Source organism: Myotis yumanensis, unplaced genomic scaffold, assembly GCF_028538775.1.
Source record: "Myotis yumanensis isolate MYYU_CA2020_CCGP unplaced genomic scaffold, mMyoYum1.0.hap1 SCAF_6, whole genome shotgun sequence".
In the NCBI taxonomy this organism is placed as follows: domain Eukaryota; kingdom Metazoa; phylum Chordata; class Mammalia; order Chiroptera; family Vespertilionidae; genus Myotis; species Myotis yumanensis.
In genome coordinates, this window is record NW_027223757.1 from 97,018,188 (window position 1) to 97,023,151 (window position 4,964).

Consider the following 4,964-nt stretch of genomic DNA (forward strand, 5'->3'; position numbering starts at 1 on the left):
TGGGCCTCTAGTCTTTTATAAATGTTTATAAATGTTCACCAGTCTATAGGAACAAGCAAGTACTACTTTTGTAAGTTAAACTTCATATGCATCAAAAGTTTCTTGGAAGTGCCCTTGGTGGTCCCAGAGGTCTCTTGCTTCAACCATGTTTGGATGGAGCAGACTCAGGGATGCCCCTTCTTCCAGGCTAGCAGCCACCCTCCTTATCCAGTCACCACCTTCAGAAACACCTCTGGGTGGCCAACACACTGTTTTTTTTTTCCTACCTTAACTTCTTATTGCCGAACAACCATGAGCTCCCAAATTTGTCAGAATTATTCCACCAAGATAGAGGCTGCAGTCAGCCACCTGGTCAACCTGCATCTGCGGGCCTCCTACACCCACCTCTCTCTGGGCTACTGTTTCGACCATGATGATGTGGCTCTCGAGGGTGTAGGCCACTTCTTCCATGAGTTGGTGGAGAAGAAGTGCGAGGGCTCTGAGCATCTCTTAAAGTTGCAAATCAAGCATGGCGGCTGAATTCTCTTCCAGGACATGCTGAAACCTTTCCAAGATGAATGGGTAAAACTCAGGATGCCATGGAAGCTGCCCTGGCCTTGGAGAGGATCCTGAGCCAGACCCTGTGGATCTGCAGGTCCTGGGTTCTACCAGAGCGGACCTCATCTCTGTGACTTCCTGGAGAACCACTTCCTGGATGAAGAAGTGAAACTCATCAAGAAGATGGGTGACACCTGACTAACATCTGCAGGCTGCCAGCCCCCAGGCTGGGCTGGGCGAGTATCTCTTCAAAACGTTCACCCTCAAGCACAAGTAGGAGCCTTTGGAGCCAGATGCCTTTGAGGGGCCCCTCTACATTCCCCTGGTGTCTGGCTTTTACCTGAACCTCTTCCCGAAACTACTAGCCATTATAATCGAGAGAGCGACCGTCTCTATGGAGGCTGCCTGTGAGGAGCAAGGGGTCCCCAGCCCCACACCAGACCCCCAATCCAGATTTCCAGAGCTGGAAAGAGAAGTCCCTGCCACTACAGGCTGTAAAAACCAGCAGGGTCTGTGGTTGAATGACACAGAGGCTGCTGGAAACTGAAGTGTTCTATTTAAAGGGTCAGCACATGAACTTACTAGGATTCCCAGTACCGGGCAGCTCTGGCAGCTCTAGGGTACCCAGACACATATGGGGAGGAACTGGATTGTCTGGCAACTGGGCAGGAACTCTGGGACAGCTTTCTCCCAGACAGGGGTGCTCGCAGGGATCATTGTTCCTGTGCTGGACACTCCCCTGTCACAGGGCTGACTGGCAGCCATATCTGAGTCTCCAACAGCCTGGAGCACACTGTTTGCTCAGCCTGGGTGAATCCCTGAGACCTGCTCCATCCAGTTTGCAGCCCCACCCAGATTGTTTGCAGCAGCTTTTCCATATGAATGGCCTGTCCTGGCCCAGGCTTCAGACTTTGTTAAAATCTCTCAAACAAGCTACAGCTGGTAACAACATGCCCCAAACCTATCAATAAAAACCCTAAGACCTGGCTCAGGTGGCTGGGGAGGCTGAGCCACTTGGTCCTACAGGATACCTACTATACAAGGCCACTCTACCAATTCCAAGAAACATAGCAGCTCTACTTAATACATAGAAAAAACACAGGGATGCAGTCAGAATGTGGACACAAAGAAACATGTCACAAATGAAAGAAATGGAAGCAAGCAAACTACTGAATACAGAGTTCAAAACCATGGTTATAAGGTTACTCAAGGATCTTCATGAGACTTTCAAGGATCTTAGTGAGAATGTCAAAGACATGAAAAAGGACCAGTCAGAAATTAAGCAGGGATTCAACAGTAGAGTAGAGGATTCTGAGAATCAAATCAAGTATTTGGAATATGAGGAAGCAAAAAACACCCAAGCAGAAGAGCACCAAAAAAAAAAAAAAAAGAATCTAAAAATATGAAGATAGTGTAAGGAGCCTCTGGGACAACTTCAAGCGTACCAACATTCACATTATGGGGATGCCAGAAGGAGAAGAGAGAGAGCAAGATATTGAAAACCTACTTGAAAAAATAATGACAGAAAACTTCCCCTCCCTGGTGAAAGAAATAGACTTACAAGTCCAGGAAGCCCAGAGAGTCCCAAACAAGAGGAATCCAAAGAGGTCCACACCAATACACGTCATAATTAAAATGCCAAGGGTTAAAGACAAAGAGAGAATCTTAAAAGCAGCAAGAGAAAAGCAGTTAGTTACCTACAAGGAAGCACTCATACAGCTGTTAGCTAATTTCTCAACAGAAATTATGCAGGCCAGAAGGGAGTGGCAAGAAATATTCAAAGGACCTACAACCAAGATTACTCTACCCAGCACAGCTATCATTTAGAATTGAAGGTCAGATAAAGAGCTTCACAGACAAGAAAAAGCTAAAGGAGCTCATCACCTCCAAACCAGAATTATATGAAATGCTGAAGGGTATTCTTTAAGAAGAGAAAGAAGAAGAAGAAGGAGTAGGAAGAGGAGGAGGAGGAGGAGGAGGAGCAGAGATTAAAAAAAAATACGAACAATAAAATAGCAACAAATACACATCTATCAACAATTAAATCTAAAAATCCAAATAAGCCCTAGCTGGTTTGGCTCAGTGTCAGTGGATAGAGCGTAGGCCTGCAGACTGAGGGGTCCCGGGTTCGATTCTGGTCAAGGGCACATGCACGGGTTGTGGGTTAAAATGGGCCCTAACCGGTTTGCTTCAGTGGATAGAGCGTCAGCCTGCGGACTCAAGGGTCCCAGGTTCAAATCCGGTCAAGGGCATGTACCTTGGTTGTGGGCACATCCCCAGTAGGGAGTGTGCAGGAGGCAGCTCATCGATGTTTCTCTCTCGTTGATGTTTCTAACTCTCTATCCCTCTCCCTTCCTCTCTGTAAAAAAATCAATAAAATATATTTTTTAAAAAAAAATAAAATGGTTTTATGTTACAAGTTTTATGTTATAAGTTTAAAATTATATATATATATATATATTTCTTGATGTGAGAGAGGGAGAGGGAGAGAGAGTTAGAAATATCAATGATGCGAGAATCATTGACCGGCTGCCCCTGGCACGCCCCACACTAGGATGGAGCCTGCAGCTCCAGCCTGTGCCCTGACCAGGAATCCAAGCCACCGCCAGGTTCACAGGTGGGCGCTCAACCACGAGCCATGCCAGGGGGCTATTTTACCACAATTTTTAAAAAACAAAACAGAAACAACTTCTGATGCACCCCCAAATTATTCTGTGACTGAAAATGGAAGTTGGGGTCCGTCAGAGGCTCGGAAATGACTTAAAAACGACTTTTAGATACAACACTTCACTGTGAGGCGGCGCCTGAATTCCTGTCCGACTAGACGGTGTCCAATGAGATCCTAGGGAAGGGGGAAGTCCCGCCTCGCAAGCCGCCGCTCCCAATGGGAGCCTCTGGACGGCGCAGGGCGGGTCCCGACTGCGCAGGCGCGGAGCTCGGCTGTGCTGTGCTTGGGGCGCCCGCTCCTCACCCGCTTCGGGCTCGCGGGGCCGCTGGTCGGGAGCGCGGGCGCCGGGTGTGGGGAGGGCCGGACGGCGTGGACCCCTCCCCGAACCGCGGCCCTTCGAGCCCCGGTGACCAGTCCCGGAGCCCAGCAGGGAGGGCGGCGCGGCTGAGGAGGGGCCGCGCGGGGGGCTCGCGTTCGCTGTGATGCTGGCCGCCCCTCCGAGCGGAGCCGCAGTCCGCTCCCGGCGCCGGGTCCTGCCGCGGGGCCCGGACAGACAGCAGTGCGCACGGACGCGTGCTCCCGGCTCGGTGTGCGGGAAAGGCCGACCCGAAGGTGCGGCTGGCAAGGGGCGGGCGGAGCGGGGCCGCAGAACGCCCAGCCGTCCGCAGAGGGGGCCTGGGCTGCGGGAGCGGCTTCCCGCCCTTGTCTCCTGGGCCTTCTAACGTGAAACGGCCGCGCCTCCGCCATGTCCCTCCAGGTGGACCTTCCTCCCAGGTTTCAGATGAGGGGCGGCTTGGAGGGCACGTGATGCCCCGAAGCTCACACTGTTGGTGTGTTGGTGAGTGAGGGGTGTCACTTTTTAAAAATACGGTTTTTTTTTAAATTGATTTCAGAGAGGGAAGGTGAGGGAGAGAGAATCATTGATCGGCTGCTTCCTGTGCCCTCCCCACCCCACAACCAGCCCCGGACCCAACCACTGAGCCGCACCGGCCGGGCAGGGTGCCGCTTGGTTTAGTCCTGGTTCCCAATCCTAGGCAGGTCCCCTTTCCCGCACGAGCCGCCCTGACGTCGCGGTTTGGGAGGCAGCAGGGGGCGCCCGGGGCAGGCTCTGGGCGGGGCAGGCAAGAGGCCCCACCCGTGTTGGGAGAGATGGTGAGCAGCTGGGAGCGGCCAGAGCGGAGTGGGTTCCTCGGGCGGCGCCGACGGGGGGCTGCTCGGGCCCTGCGCCCCAGGAGAGGCCGGAGAAGCAGCTTCCGCGCCGAGTGACCGGAGGAGAAGCCGGGGCACAGGCTGCCGGGACCGGACCCCGCGGTCCGGCTGCGGCCCCAGCAGGTCCGGTCCTGCAGAGGGGGGGGCCTGAGCAGGCTGCGATGGGACGCTGACTGAGTTAGGGGCGCACCGTCTCATTTCCCGTTTGAAAGGCAGGTTCCTGTATCCACGGGAAGTGCCGGAGCTCGTTTGCCCAGCTGACACGCTGGGAAGAAGGGCCTATCACTCCCTTCCTAATATTGTTCTGAGATCGTTGATGTTACTTTTTATCAGAAAAAAAAATCAGTCACGTAAAATATCTTGTTAATTAAAATGAACGGGGCGCCTGGCCGGCGTGGCCTATGGACCAGGAGGTCACGGTTCTGTTCCCAGTCGGGGCACATGGGGCTGCTGGCTGGATCCCTGGTGGGGGTCATGCCGGAGACAGCCGATCAATGATTCTTTCCATTGATGTTTCTATCTCTCCCTCTCCTTTCCTCTCTGAAATCAA

At 52.8% G+C, this 4,964-nt stretch overlaps 1 pseudogene; it reads left to right on the top strand.

Moving 5' to 3' along the window:
- Nucleotides 1–291: 291 nt before the first annotated feature.
- On the top strand, nt 292–814 carry LOC139012964 (ferritin light chain pseudogene; annotated as a pseudogene).
- Nucleotides 815–4,964: the final 4,150 nt, after the last annotated feature.